Here is a 16222-nt window from a genome sequence, read left to right as displayed (position 1 = left end):
TGGATCCGGTTAAATAATTATGTCTCTCCAGCAGGAAGTGTGTCTATCAACTGAAAGGTGAGACAGCAACATAATGACAATGCCCTGTGGATCAACTGAGATTTAACAAAAAAGCTACCAAAATACTAGAATAACTGACCAAAACTAACATTTTAGCATTAATGCTCAAGCAGTAGGAGGTAGGGTGACCAGATGTCCTGATTTTATAAGGACAGTCCCGATATTTGGGGCTTTTTCTTATATAGGCTCCTATTACCCCCCCACCCCTGTCCCGATTTTTAACACTTGCTGTCTGGTCACCCTAGTAGGAGGTCAAATTATCCTTTGATTCATGGACATGCAGCTCCACTGATGCATGGGGGTAACTGAGGGCAGAATATGACTTTGTTTGTTTGGTCCATGAAATGGCTGCTTTAAAGCTAGTACAGCTGTGATCTGCAAGAGTATCTCTGGCATTTCCTTCTTTCCATGTAGGAGGCGAGCCCCACAAAAGCATGCTGAAAACTTGTGCATTAAAATGAAATAGGTAAAGATGAGTATCAGACTCCAGTTGTGACATGGGAACTATGGGTCATAGATGCATTTAAATCAGTCGGGTGACAAAGGACAGAAAGAGTTTAATTATAAAAAATACATTTTTAAAAATAATTAAAACCTCTACAAAATCTTTTCAAATGTGAGTTCCTAGAGTTAGTTCCCGTCATCTCTAATTAGGCACCCTAAATAAATGGCCTGATTTTTTTAAAAAGGTACAGAGCACCTGCAGCTTCCATTAACTTCAAGGGCAATCATAGGAGCTCATCACCTGTGAAAATGAGGCCTGTTATTAAGTGGACATAAATATGGGTTTTGCAGCCTAACATAAGGCACTCCAGTTTGGCCTTAGTTTCCAGGACTGCCTATATAGCACCTATCAAAATCACTACATTCAGTTCTTTTCTTTCTTTTTTTTTTTTTAAAAGACCACTTCATTCTCTAATACCAAGAAATCCAAAATTAGCCATCTCTATTTTGAAAACATCCGTGGGCAACAGATTGGTGTAGAGTTTTGAAATCATTAGTTCTGCTCTTATTTCCATTCTGTAATTAATATAACATTAACCTGCTGCTACATAATTCATTTTGACTGAAGATTTCTTTGTTTTTGCTATTTGGCTGTTAAGAAATTTACTGTCAAGAAAATAAAACAAAAGCTTCATCTTCTCTTTGGAGAATTAGGGTACTTTGCCTTAAGAAAAAATGTTTTATAATCTATTTTAATATAATACAAGAGAGATACACAAATCCAACCAAAGGACTTCTCCATTTAAAACAAAACAAAACGTTAGATCTTAACTGTGGCCATTTTCCAGGAGAAGCTATTGTAGTAACTTTACAAAATGCTCAGTATCTGATGGATTAAATCATTCATGGACACTGGTTTGGTGTGTTGGTTTCTGTCTTGATTATGACTAGCATGAGCCCCGTGGTGTCTGGGACTTCAAAGGAACACTGTGAATACAGCTAGTTTAGAGTGACCAGATGTCCTGATTTTATAGGGACAGTCCCGATATTCAGGGCTTTTTCTCATATAGGCGCCTATTACCCTCCATCCTCTGTCCTGATTTTTCACACTTGCTATCTGGTCACCCTAAGCTAGTTGGAAAAAAATTTTCTGCAGAAATTCTGACCTTTCTGGGAAAATTGTAAAATGGAACATTTTGATTTTGAACTGCTGCTGTGGTGCCCCATGGGAACTATAGTTCAGGTGCCTCACGCCTCCATTCTCATTTATAAACTGAGTTTGTTGGCAGGACTACATCTTCCATGATCGCCCCTCTTGCTGAACTGCTGTGATGCATCATGGGAGATATAGTCTGGCTGGAGAACCTGATCCATATTGGAAACATGGGCATGAAGCATCCAAACTACAGCTTCCATGAGTCAGTGTTAATATTTCCAATTTTTATTTTTTAGGTATTGGTTTTTCCACTGAATAGGCAATATTTTCTGCAGAAAGCAGACAGTTTTTGTGAAAAATATTAATCAAAAACCCAATTTTCCATTGGAAACCAGTTTTGATGGAATTTTTTTCACCAGAGCTAGTTGTGAAGCTATTGCAGAGTTCATGCATAATAATGCAATAAACCTGCCATTCATTGTTCAATGAAAACATAAAAAGGGAACAGGGTTTTTATGTGGGGTTAAACTTCATTAGAAAGGCACTTTTAAAAGTCAGACAATATTGCTAATGACAACACTACACTGAAGAAACATGGCTTTACTATTTGTAAGGTCAGCTACACCATGTCATCATATTTAAGGCTGAACTGGTGATATTTTGGTTCTAAATTCATTTTTTTAGCAGCTAGTAATTGAACCATAAAAATTCACTCTAGCCTGACACTAGCCAGACAGGATATCAATAGATGGTAGTATTTTATCTATTTATTTTAAATATTTTTTTCCCTTCATAGGTGAAAACAATAACTCCCTCAATTAAAACCCCCTCCCCATAGGCTTTTCAAGAAGAATTTGCTTCATGGTTACTCTAGTGTAATGAGTTTTGGAATGAATCCTCTGCCCCAATATCAGGCATGCATCCATTCCTCTGCCCTAATGATGCAGGGTAATTGGAATACATCCTCATCTCTCAAAACAGAAAAACAACTCTCAAAAGCTGCAGCCCATCAGAAAACCATACAGAGTGTTACTGTTAAAGGGAAATTATCATAGATGAGAGTAGATAATCAATAGCAATCAAGCTTGCACATCTAAAATAAAGCAGTTACTCTCAAGACCTATATCATGCTTATCCTACAGTGGGTCAAAACCCAACCCAGACTGATTGCACTTAGAAGGTTCTGAAGTAAGATATTCATAAAAGTTCCAGGTTGCATGAAATATTTCCAAGTTATTATTAGCTAGATCTGGTTGTCATCTTCTCCGAGGGCATGATCAATAACTATAATCTGAATCATAATGAGTGCATGCAGGTGGGTGGCTCCTTCTTATTACAGTGCATCTGCATGACTATTCTAGTCATTGGGAGACCAAATACACATTTGTACCTTTATACACATGTCATCTTATACTTAGGATGCTGGTTATACCTGGTGTTTTTTACCTGAGGGGAGAGTATGATAAAGCAAGTCATATAGCAAACAGTGATGTTTGGCATGCATCTTTTTCACTTTTTTTTATTGCTCTCTCCTATGGTCCAATTACTATGGGTTGTGCCATAGGCTAGAGGAAAGACTTTGTTTAGATCTCCAGATTGGAAGTAACATGACAAATCATTTCCTCTGAGAATTACTTTCCTGTGGAAATTCAGGCAAGACCAATATTTTAAGCACTTGCTTAGTTTGTGGAAATCATGAATCTATGCTGTTCTTTCAAAACTACTAAAATATGATTTGACACTATTCCAACAACCTAACTGAGGGTTTCTGAATGGAATCAAAATATATTTTGAGTTTTTATATTTGATCACTGCTTTGGTGAGTATGTAGTTTCTGTAAACAGCTAATGCATTTTGAGTTTACAACTCAACCTTAAGTCTACAGTCACAGCGGCTTGGCTAGTATTTCTGCAAATACTTTAGCTAATTTAAGTAGATGTACCATATTCAGTATCTGCTCTTCTGTAGGGTAAAAGTTTAATATAGAAGAGACTAATTACATTGAGTGCTATTTGATGCCTTTGCAAAGTGCGTAGTTTGAGTAAATACCGAGCTCTTTTGCTGTGTGAAGGGTACAGCTGAAATATTTCAAGCTTTTGGATGTTGCGAATGCATTCGTTCTTAACTAATTTTTGTGTCTTCTGCAGACAAGTGTGTCCTCAGATATTTGACCAATGCATGAATAAAACACTGTCCTGTCCAAACTATTCCTAAGAGGGTAAAAGGGAAATTTTTCAAAGGAAAAAATAGGAGTTAAGTGCCCAACTCCCATTGATTTTTCAATGGTTGCTTGGTGGCTGAAAGCCCTTTGTGCCACTGAAAATCTCTAACTAATGAGGGATCAGGGGGACCAGGACTCTTGGGCTTTTTGTCTTGGCCCTGCCATTTTGTTGTGTGACCTTGGAGAAGTTTCTTAATGGTTGTGCTTTGGTTTCTCCATCTGTAAAATATATATGAAAACAGCTTTGATGAGATGTTGTGACGGTTAATGACTTAGAACCAGATTTTCCTACCCTTATTTGTGTTGAGTAATAACTTGCTCTCTGAGTAGTTCCATTTACTTCACTATTCAGTACCATTCATTGTGAGCAAAGGCGGCAGGATCTGGCTCCTAATGTTTGCAAAGTCTTTTGGAAAAGTGTAAAATATTTAGTGTATAATGAATATCCTAAACTCAAAATCTTCCTGATGAGTTTATGTGGTTGTTGTAGTAAAAAGAGAAATTATATTTCCCTCGGAAATAAGTATTTGTAAATTTTAAAACCACTGCATTATTAGATAACACATTTTGGCCCAGTCTTGAGTTGCTGAATGATAAGGATACCAAGTAAAGCCACTTAAGACCTTAAGAGGTAACACCCCCCTGGAGGCAATTAACAACTCTGAGAAATCAAATGGAAAGTGGTGAGGTTTCATGTTGAAACAAAAAAACTCAGAAGTTTAGGGGAAAACATGGAAATTGCCTGAATGCAAATTAGGGGTGTGTGTGAAATCTTGTCTTAGCTGTTAGTGAAGACTGATAAAAAGAACTTTATTTTTCATTGTTGGATGGCATGGAGAAGTCTGAGGAAGAATTCCATTCCTCAAGTGCTCCAAATCAATAATCTGTTGGGTTTTTTTGGTCACTATTCGGGTCCCATAGACTATGGTAACAAAGAGAGCTTTCACTTTGCCTTATTACGGAGGCCCATTGAAAGTGGAGAGCAGGCCCACCAGAAGCGTTTAGGCATGGCCTCCAGAGTAATATGATTTATACTCCTGTTTATTTTGTGCTGAAGAGCACAACAGAGATTGATGAGGGAACAGTCAAGCACGCTACACCTTTCCTAAGCAAACGGCTCATCACCAATAGAATCATAGAATATCAGGGTTGGAAGGGACCTCAGGAGGTCATCTAGTCCAACCCCCTGCTCAAAGCAGGACCAATTCCCAACTAAATCATCCCAGCCAGGGCTTTGTCAAGCCTCACCTTAAAAACCTCTAAGGAAGGAGACTCCACCAGCTCCCTAGGTAACCCATTCCAGTGCTTCATCACCCTCCTAGTAAAAAAGTTTTTTCTAATATCCAACCTAAACCTCCCCCACTGCAACTTGAGACCATTACTCCTTGTTCTGTCATCAGGTATCACTGAGAACAGAGTAGATCCATCCTCTTTGGAACCCCCTTTCAGGTAGTTGAAAGCAGCTATCAAATCCCCCCTCATTCTTCTCTTCTGCAGATTAAACAATCCCAGTTCCTTCACCCTCTCCTCATAAGTCATGTGTTCCAGCCCCCTAATCATTTTGTTGCCCTCCGCTGGACTCTTTCCAATTTTTCCACATCCTTCTTGTAGTGTGGGGCCCAAAACTGGACACAGTACTCCAGATGAGTACTCCAATGTCGAATAGAGGGGAATGACCATGTCCCTCGATCTGCTGGCAATGCCCCTACTTATACAGCCCAAAATACCATTAGCCTTCTTGGCAACAAGGGCACACTGTTGACTCACATCCAGCTTCTCATCCACTGTAACCCCTAGGTCCTTTTCTGCAGAACTGCTTCCTAGCCATTCAGTCCCTAGTCTGTAACAGTGAATGGGATTCTTCCATCCTAAGTGCAGGACACTGCACTTGACCTTGTTGAACCTCATTGGGTTTCTTTTGGCCCAATCCTCTAATTTGTCCCTCTGTATCCTATCCCTACCCTCCAGCGTATCTACCACTCCTCCCAGTTTAGTGTCATCTGCAAACTTGCTGAGAGTGCAGTCCACACCATCCTCCAGATCAGGGGTCGGCAACGTTCGGCATGCGGCTCACCAGGGTAAGCACCCTAGCGGGCTGGGCTAGTTTATTTACTTGCTGATGCGGCAGGTTCGGCCAATCACGGCCCCCACTTGCCGCGGTTCGCTGTCCCGGGCCAATGGGGGCGGCGAGAAGTGGCGCGGGTGAGCGATGTGCTGACCACGGCTTCCCGCCGCCCCCATTGGCCCGGGACGGTGAACCGTGGCCAGTGGGGGCTGCGATCGGCCGAACCTGCCATGTCAGCAGGTAAATAAACTGGCCTGGCCCGCCAGGGTGCTTACCCTGGCGAGCCGCGTGCCGAACGTTGCCGACTCCTGCTCCAGATCATTAATGAAGGTATTGAACAAAACCGGCCCCAGGACTGACCCTTGGGGCACTCTGCTTGAAACCGGCTGCCAACTAGACATGGAGCCGTTGATCACTACCCGTTGAGCCCGATGATCTAGCCAGCTTTCTATCCACCTTATAGTCCATTCATCCAGCCCATACTTCTTTAACTTGCTGGCAAGAATACTGTGGGAGACTGTATCAGAAGCTTTGCTAAAGTCAAGGAATAACACATCCACTGCTTTCCCCTCATCCACAGACCCAGTTATCTCCTCATAGAAGGCAATTAGGTTAGTCAGGCATGACTTGCCCTTGGTGAATCCATGCTGACTGTTCCTGATCACTTTCCTCTCCTCTAAGTGCTTCAGAATTGATTCCTTGAGGACCTGCTCCATTATTTTTCTGGGGACTGAGGTGAGGCTGACTGGCCTGTAGTTCCCCGGATCCTCCTTCTTCCCTTTTTTAAAGACGGGCACTACATTAGCCTTTTCCCAGTCATCTGGGACCTCCTCCGATCACCATGAGTTTTCAAAGATAATGGCCAATGGCTCTGCAATCACATCCGCCAACTCCTTTAGCACTCTCGGATGCAGCACATCTGGCCCCATGAACTTGTGCTTGTCCAGTTTTTCTAAATAGTCCTGAACCACTTCTTTCTCCACAGAGGGCTGGTCACCTCCTCCCCGTGCTGTGCTGCTCAGTGTATCTCCTAGTCTACCGGCATCTGAAAGAAGAAGACTGGTATTGGTAAACAACAAATAACCTAAATGCAAATAAAAATCTAGCACTGTTGAACCAAGAAGAAAAAACAGGGAGGTGACATGTCAAGATTCCATGCTAAATATTAATATGGAGGGTTAAAAAAAAACCTTAGAACTTAAAGAGACTGTATTAATAATGCAGTGACTTCAGACACTAGAAAAAAGAAACCCACCTTGCGATGGGGAGTACAAACCCCATCCTGGAAAGGAAGGGGTTAAAGAGATACTTTGGGCCAAGGCAACCCCACCCCAGCACATCTGAAAAGCATACATGGGCTGGAGGAGGAGCTCACTAGCAGGCAGCCTGTGAAGGTGAATAGACCGATGGGCCTCCTGATTCAGAGGGAGCTTTACGGGAGTTTCAGCTGCCTTGGGTTCCTGACTATTGAGAATTGACCTGATCTGCTCAGGGGAAGAAGGACTCTGTATGCTTGCATGGTCTGGGGGCTGTCCTTTGATTTATTTTGTTTCTATGTTTTTGCCCTTTTCTGTAAGGAGACTGGGGGAAAGCAATCTAGAGGAGCAGAGACGCAGCACTCTTTGGGGGTGCAGAAACTTGCTGCCCACCACAGAGCCTTGGATTGGCACCTAGCAGAGAGGGTGAGCCAAGATTCTCCTACAATATCTGGATGGGGCTGAAGGTGAAAACCTTCCTCAGATACAGGGGAATCTGGATTGGAAGATCATATAATTTGGAGGGCCATGCCTCTGGCACCTTGGCCTGGTGAGGCCTGGGACCCCTTGCCTGACAGCAGGGTTTTCCTTTCTTGGATTCTCTGTATACCCTGAAAAGGGTGGATGCGATTCATGGCCTGGCCAGAGTCTGAGTCGCAGGAAAGTGCCGACTGTTGCAGGACTAGAGCAGCTGTCAACAGGGGCCACCAGGAAGGAAGAGAGCCTGCTATGCCATGCATGAGCACTAGGCGGTGCCAGCAATGTGATCCCCTTAACATACATGCTAGTTAGATGAGCTGAGTTTACTGAATACAGACTATTTACTTCTTAGTCCAGGAATATCCACAATGTGGCTAGCTGTTGACCATGAATGTTGGGTCTCGCTGTTGTTTTTTCTCTCTGAATTCATATCAAGCTCGTACTGTCTGAAACCTTGGCTTTGGGATCAATCCAAATGGACATTATGGTGCTGAGGACCAAATTTCTTTGCAGCGAATTGATAGTAGGTATAGTCATAGGCTCTGTGTTGTATGGGGAAAATGACAAAAGCTATATTCACTGATAACTTACTTTCCATTTCTTTTTGTTGCACTGTTTATTGTGTAATCTAGCAACTCAAAATATTGAACGAAGTAAATAAGCACTATGGAAATCCATAGATCAAAAATATTCATAATGCTTAGAAAGAAATACATATGTTTTTTTTTAGTCTCTTTAGGAGGACTTTTGTTTTTCTGTTTTATTCTCATTAAAAGGACAGCATGCACTAAACAGATAAAATAGCCACTCATTAGCAAAACTTGGCCAGATATTTTCTATCAATGCCCTACTGTAAATGTGGAATAATGTCACTGGCTTCCCTGGAGTAACTCTGGGTTTATCCAGGTGTAGCTAGAGATGGAGAAACAGTGGGGAAAATGATGCACAAACACATTAGGGAATTCTGATCTGATCAAACAAACCTGTTAGGGAATTCCAAATTGTGATATGATCTGACCGTGTTCATACTCATTTGCTCTCTGGTGAGTACTCTGATGACAGGATTTTGTTTGCATGAATATTTAGGGAAGCACTCAGATATGCATGTGTAACTCTTCTGCCAGCTGATGCCTGCAGAAGTAAAAGCCAGATTCAATATCTAAGGGTTCCTCAAAACAAAACCGTCTCGAACACCCACTCAGAAACCTAGGAAAACAAAATACCTCCCCTGAATGTTCGTAATAGGCAACGATTCTCCACTCTCAAGCACTGACTCTGTTTATAACAGAAGAAAAAACTTTTTTTTATTGAGGGGAGAGGGACCACAGCATTAATTTGGGACCACAGTAATAACTCAAAAACATGCAAATAATAAGTAAAGTGTCGGGGGGTAAGACACCCATAAGTAAGACACCCATCCCACAGTATCTTGACTAGTGTCCTTTGCCTTGTTTTCCCAACTTGCAGTGTGAAAGTCTAATGGACAAATGTCCCTTCACACTCCTCCCCTGGCCGCGCCCTACTCACGGTTTATTTTTAGAGATCAGCAAAGTCCCAGAATCCACAGGCACATTCAGGTGTGTTCACCTCCAGCCCTTACACCACTGGCTTACACATGAATGAGCACATGCTGTGACCTCCCAGCCCAGAACGTTGGCATGACTCAAATCCAGGACCTTCATGAGCAAAGCATAGAGTGATATCACTTGGGCTATAGGAGCAACTCCGTTAGCGGATCGTGGTAGTAGGCTGTAATCCTCTCTGTGGCGCGCTAGAGGGAGATTTGGCACACACACGCTCTATTAGTGTGTTACACTTTATTGTGCCCAGATTTGTGTATTTGTATCAGAAGTATTCATCCAGCCCCCTATATATACTGGTTTTGTGTGTGGGTTTCGGGAGCAGTAAGGCAGAAAGAGCATGAGAAATTGAGTGATTTTCAAAAATACAACAGCATTGTCTGATACCTGATCATCAGCATTAGCAGCAGAGATGAAAGAGAGGGCAAAAGCACATAGGAGGAGGGATACTTCAGCAGCAGAAAGGAGACACTTTGATAATCTTCCAGCTCTAGAACATGGAGGAAGATATCTGCTGTGCAGCCAGATGCCAAGGCATGAGGATGAGCACCAGGGGATAACTGCCTTATTGAGCCATCACTACACATTGCACAGGCATAGGCCATGAATGTGACAAGAGAAAACTAAATGTAAAGCCTGCTAGCAGCCCATCAATCTGTTTGATATCTTCCTCTCTTCCTGAGGCAGGAAGGAAACAAAGTATTTTTAAACCAGGGGTCCACAACCATAATCAAATACAAATATCTTTCTGTGGAAAAAGAGTAAAGGAAGAGATTTTTAAATGTCTGAAAATTGATTAGACTCTTTTTTTTGTATCCTAGTGCATTTCTCTGCCTGAAGTGGTCTGAGGGATTCAATGCCTTGGTGAGTTTTTCAAACATTGCACCTATTTATAAAGGTTAGAGCATCAAATCAGGGAACAGAATGTAGCTTGGATAACGGTGATGGGGTGTCCACCCCACACATGACTGAAAGGGGTTAAGGTGGACAGGTAGGCCTATTAACTCCACAGGCTGCACCTGTAGGGTTACTATATTTAAGCATTACAAAAAGAGGACATCCACGGGTCCTGGCCCTGCTCCTTCCCCCGCCCCGGCTCTGCCCCTTCCCCACCCAACCCCACCCCAACTCCGCCCCTTCCCCAAAGTCCCCGCCCCAACTCCGCCCCCTCCCCTGAGCACCCCGCATTCCTCCTCCTCCCTCCCAGCCATGCGAAACAGCTGCCTGAGTGCTACCAGCTTCACGGTTGGCCGGGCAGCCCCCAGACCTCCAGACCCTGCGCCCCCGGCCGGGCGCTTCCCCAGCGCAGCCGGAGCCCGGAGGATACTGCTCTCTCCTCTCCAGTCACACCCCTGCCCTCTCTCCAAACCTCCCGGTGGCCTCACCCAGTTAAGAGCAACAAGAGTGCAACGCAGGTGGCTGTTGGGGCTGGGGGAAGAAAACTTTTGCTGCAGCAGAAAGGCACTGGGAGCACTTTCGGCTGGCTGCAAACTGCCGAGTGACACCCGATGTGAAGGGCCAGAGACCAGCCAGATCCACCAGCCCAGCCCCGCTTCCTGCATGTTGTCCAAGACCCGGCACTGCAGCACCCCCCGGTCTGCATCCCGCCCCCCGTCGCGGTGTTGGGTCTACTCATGCTGCTGTTGTGGCCCGACCAGTGCACCATGGCTTGGTTGTGCGCCGAGTCCCCGGTCAGCGCAAAAGTGCTGCTGCTTATCTTCGGCTCCTCCAGCATGAAGCGGGTGGCTTTGCCCTGCGGCTGCTCGGGGGATGCTCCTGCCGCCTCCCTGCCCTGCTGGTCCCGCTCCGCCGGGACCCCCCTGGCTCTCCTCCGCTCCGCCTGGCTCCTTCTCAGCCGGCTGCCACGGGGCACATGCCCAGCCGGGGTCCGCTTTTTGCCTCGTCGGCCCAGCAGGGCGGGCACAGTCCCCCGGGGGGGGGAGCTCGGGGCAGGCCGGGGCCAGGGGAGCATGCTGGGGATGCGCTGGGGTCAGGCTGGCTGGTCGGTTTCTCCTGGCTGGGAGCAGCCGGGGAGAGAACTTCCCCGCCAGGAACCACCTCGCCTCTTCCCCCGCGGCCCGGTCACCCGGGCATAATAATCCCCACTGCGGCTGAGGCGGCTTCCCTGGGGCCAGGCAGGCGCGGCACATTATCTTGGCTCCGCTGGTGCCAAAGGTGCAGAGGAATTGGACAAGCCAGGTCCCGGCGAGCAGAGCATACACGATCTCTGCCTTTGCCCACGCCTGGCTTTCCCATGATCATATGCCACCTCCCCAGACCTGCATCCTGTTGAAAGTTCCGATCCTCCCGCAACTCCTCTGAAAATGCAGACACACAAACATGTCCCCTGGGGAATGAAGGAACAAACACTCCCCTCCCCAGCCGCTTCAGTAATGCTGGCATTTTCCCGGACATGTTCGGCTTTTTGGCAATTTCCCCCAGACGGGTGTTTGATTACCAAAAAGCCGGGCATGTCCGGGAAAATCCGGATGTATGGTAACCCTATGCACCTGGAGAAAGAGCCAGGGAGTAAGGATTGATTGCAAGCAGGCTCAGCTGGGAAGGAAGAGGCAGGGCCTATAAAGCAAGGAAGCTGGCCACAGACTGGGGCAGCACTCGCTCCCTGGGAAGAGGGTTTGGAGCTGGTACTCCCAGAGAGGGGGAAGCTAGAAGAGTAGGAAGCAGTCTGGGGAAGGAGTAGTGAGGGCCAGGACAGTAAAGTCAAGAGCTTCTGGGGTGAGGGTCCCTAGACTGGAAGTGGAGGATGGGCCTGGGTTCCCCTACCAGCCCTGAAGGAGTGGTTCTGAATGGAAAGACTTGGATATACCCCAGAAGTGGTGGGAACACTGAGTGACCTAGCTGGAGGGCTGAGTCACAAAGAAGATGCTGTGGTTCCTGGAATGAGAGAGGAGCTGGAGACCTGAGAGCAGGGGTCGGCAACCTTTCAGAAGTGGTGTGCCAAGTCTTCATTTATTCACTCTAATTTAAGGTTTCGCGTGCCAGTCATACATTTTAATGTTTTTGGAAGGTCTCTTTCTATAAGTCTATAATATATAACTAAACTATTGTTGTATGTAAAGTAAATAAGGTTTTTAAAATGTTTAAGAAGCTTCATTTAAAATTAAATTAAAATGCAGAGCCCTCCGGACTGATGGCCAGGACCCAGGCAGTGTGAGTGCCACTGAAAATCAGCTCGTGTGCCACCTTCAGTACACGTGCCATAGGTTGCCTACCCCTGCCTGAGAAAGATGGTGTGATGGCGTGCGACCCCAGGAAGGGGTGTCAGTCTTCAGAGAATTCCCAGAGTGACCAGGAGGAGGTGCCAGACAAGTGGTGAGTGGAGCACCCTGTGACAGTGACCAATCACAGAGGCTGAAAAGTGAATTCCAACTATCAGGTATTCAAATGAACACATGATAAACAGTTGATGATCATCTGTCTCAAATATGTTTGTAAACACTATTCATTAAACAAGTATGAATAATGCTCACATGAAATCATCACCTCTTTGCAGAACAGAAGCAAGGGTCAACTCCAAAGTATAAATTGGCAATTGTAGACAAGCCTGAAGAGTAATAAAAAGAATATTTTCATCCTAAGCAGAATTCTCTCTAATCATCTGTTCTCCTTCTCTACTTACACAAGCCATTATCTGGGGTTGTGTTGGCTACCATGCTCCCCACACCACAGCAGCAGCCCTGGGAATCCTGGCTGGAGCTGGTTCTCCTGGAGCTGGTAGGCTCCCTGCTGTAGAGCAGCTAAGTGCTATTGATATTTTTGAGAGAGACAGGATAGGTGAGGAATCTTTTACTGGACCAGCTTCTGGTGGTGGATGGTATAAGCTTTCGAGCTACACACCTCGAGATACACAGTTTGAAAGCTTGTATCTTCCACCAACAGAAGGAAGTTGGTCCAATAAAATATAACTCACCTACCTCATCTCTCTCTTATACGGGGACCAACACAGTGGCAATAACTTTGCAACTGACATTCTTGTCAGTTTCACAGTTGCTAATCACTGAATAGCAATTGACAAGAATGTCAATTTCCATTTCATTTCAGAAACATTTGAGGATTCTTAGTTTTGCTGAGAAATGTTGGTAAATCCGAATAGAATAAAAGCAATTTCAAAAATACCCAAACTTTAGCTGGTTCCAACCAGCTCTATTCTTGAACCGATTTAAGAAGAGCCATACTACAGGGTTGCACTGATTTAGGGAATCCAGTTTCTGAATTAGTTAGTTTAGCTGAAATTAATCAGTGCAACCTGAAAGTGTAGACAAGGCTTGATGGTAGGGAGGAAAAGGTAGAGTAGTGTAAATTGAACATGGAGTGTCAGCCTTAAGTTTGGGTTTCCTAGCAATTTTTGGTATGTGTCACTCTTGTTTACATTATTTTTTACTTTTAAAAACAAATACTCCTCCTAACAACAAGCCCACTGATACCTTTCAGCTATCTATTATTTTATTTACAATACAGCATCGGTCCTGAGGATTGTCCTTTATGACAGCTAAATGGAAAGACAGAGCTGTCTATGTATGCTGATTGTGGTACTGTAGTAGTATCTAGTTCAGTACTATTTGCATATTCATCCATCCTCCATGTTAACTACCAACTAAAAGAATGAGCCAAACAATATGTTCAAAAATATTTTGAGTTTGAGACAGTGGGTTTTCTAGTACATGTAGTCTTACCTGTCTGTCTCACTGCCTGCTCCTATTCCCATGGAGTGAGTGCACAGGAGAGGTCTACAACAGGATATCGGGTGTAGAGGAGGGTGTCCTGGATATTTGGCTTGTGACTATGCAAAACCAGTGGTCACAAACCCTTGTGTAAGGAGATGTCAGGGACCCTGGCTTCAAGGCTGCCATATACCACACTAGTGGGTGATCCTGTCTATTCACACAGGCTATATGTAGATGCATTTTACCCAGCGTGAGTAGGCAACTGAAGCCACATTTGAACCCCACAGACCTTGTTTTCCAACATTTTGGTGTAATTGCTAGACCACACTGTCTCCCTTAACTAATATTTGTAATAAATTTATATGTTACAGTTAAAACATGGCTATGTGGTAGCTGTTGGCTTTCTAACCATAAGGCTGTGAAATTAACCTTTGATCTTTCCCAGCTTAATCAGGAAATTGACTTTGGGAGTTATTCCTCAACTCTGGATCTGTGGTTAAAGTTAGACATCACTAATAGGAAGTCTCGTATCAGGAAGTGTGTGAATGCTAATCCACACAAACAAAAACAAACCTTTGGTTTACATACAGTTTTACTGGAATTTTCCTCTACATTCTATTTCCTTCAGTAAGTCAGTAAAAAGTACAAGCAGCTTGTTAAAGTCTCTGAAAAGCTCAAGACTTTTTGGGGCCACTTTTACTTCAGGTATACCAGATGCCTATTATGTACTCACAAGAGCTTTAAAAGTCTGGGATAGGGTTTTCAAATACTTGTGTGGGTCATCTGTAAACAGGTACATGCAATTCACCTTGATTGTAGCTCTAATTAATGATGGTATTTTCCTTCCATATGGACAAAAGGCACTTTCTTCTCAAGGATCAAATTTGGTTCCTGGTCCAGGTCAGTTTTCCAAATCAGTTAATTAACTTTGAGTTTGTCCAACTCCATGATTTAAAATTGATCATAGAATCCAGAGAGAAAACAGGTTTGGAATGAAGGCATAATTTGGCAGTATCATGTTAGAGCTTTTCATGGAAAAAAATCATCAGAAAAACAGTAAAAGGAATACATGTCTGGTACAAGCAATCTATGAATATTTCAAACACACTTATCATAGAATTATAGGACTGGAAGGGACCTCAATAGGTCATCTAGTCCAGTCCCCTGCACTCAAGGTAGGAGTAAGTAGACCATCCCTGACAGGTGTTTGGTGATTTTTAAGAGCAGGTTAGACAATGATGGTGATTCCACAACCTCCCAAGGTAATTTATTCCCGTGCTTAACCACTCTGACAGTTAGGAAATTTTATCCTAATGTCCAGTCTAAACCTTCCTTGCTGCAGTTTAAGCCCATTGTTTCTTGTGCTATCCTCAGAGGTTAAAGAGAACAATTTTTTCCCTCCTCCTTGTAACAACCTTTTATGTGCTTGAAAATTATGTCCCCACTCAGTCTTTCCTTCTGCAGACTAAACAAGCCCATTTTTTTTCAATCTTCCCTCATAGGCCATGTTTTCGAGACCTTTAATCATTTTTGTTGCTCTCCTCTAGACTGTCTCGAATTTGTCCACATCTTTCCTGAAATATGGCGACCAGAACTGGACACAATACTCCAGTTGAGGCCTTATCAGAACGGATTGGAAGAATTACTTGTTGTGTCCAGTTTACAACACTCCTGCTGATACATCCCAGAATGATGTTTGCTTTTTTGCAACAGTGTCACAATGTTGAGTCATATTTAGCTTGTGATCCACTGTAAGCCCCAGATCCCTTTCCACAGTACTCCTTCCTAGGCAGTCATTTCCCATTTTGTATGTGTGCAACTGATTGTTCCTTCCTAAGTATAGTACTTTGCATTTGTCTTTATTGAATTTCATCTTATTTCCTTCAGACCATTTCTCCACCTTGTCCAGAACATTTTGAATTTTAATTCTATCCTCCAAAGCACTTGCAACCCCTCACAGCTTGGTATCATCCACAAACTTTGTAACTGTACTCTCTATGCCAGTAGCTAAATCACTTCTGAAGATATTGAACACAACTGGACCCAGGACCGACCCCTGCAGGACCCCACTCAATATGCCCTTCCAGCTTGACTGTGAATCACTGATAATTACTCTCTGCGAATGGTTTTCCAACCAGTAATGCACTCACCTTATAGTAGCTCCATCTAGGGTGGCTACATTTCCTTAGTTAGTTTATGATAAGGTCATGTAAGACAGTATCGAAAGCCTTTACTAAAGTTAAAATAAACCACATCTATGGCTTCCTCCCTATCC

General features: G+C 44.0%; 1 long non-coding RNA gene across 1 annotated transcript in view; it reads left to right on the top strand.

The window, feature by feature from the left end:
* The window catches only part of LOC122174539 (uncharacterized), a 47226-nt gene extending 31740 nt beyond the window's left edge, over positions 1-15486 (top strand). Inside the window, exons 3-4 of the long non-coding RNA XR_006176527.2 lie at positions 10084-10126; positions 12400-15486. This is a non-coding gene — a long non-coding RNA (uncharacterized LOC122174539). The remainder of the gene's footprint in view (positions 1-10083; positions 10127-12399) is intronic.
* Positions 15487-16222: the final 736 nt, after the last annotated feature.

Source organism: Chrysemys picta, chromosome 2, assembly GCF_011386835.1.
Source record: "Chrysemys picta bellii isolate R12L10 chromosome 2, ASM1138683v2, whole genome shotgun sequence".
Taxonomy (NCBI): domain Eukaryota; kingdom Metazoa; phylum Chordata; order Testudines; family Emydidae; genus Chrysemys; species Chrysemys picta.
This window is presented reverse-complemented; position numbering and strand designations above follow the sequence as displayed.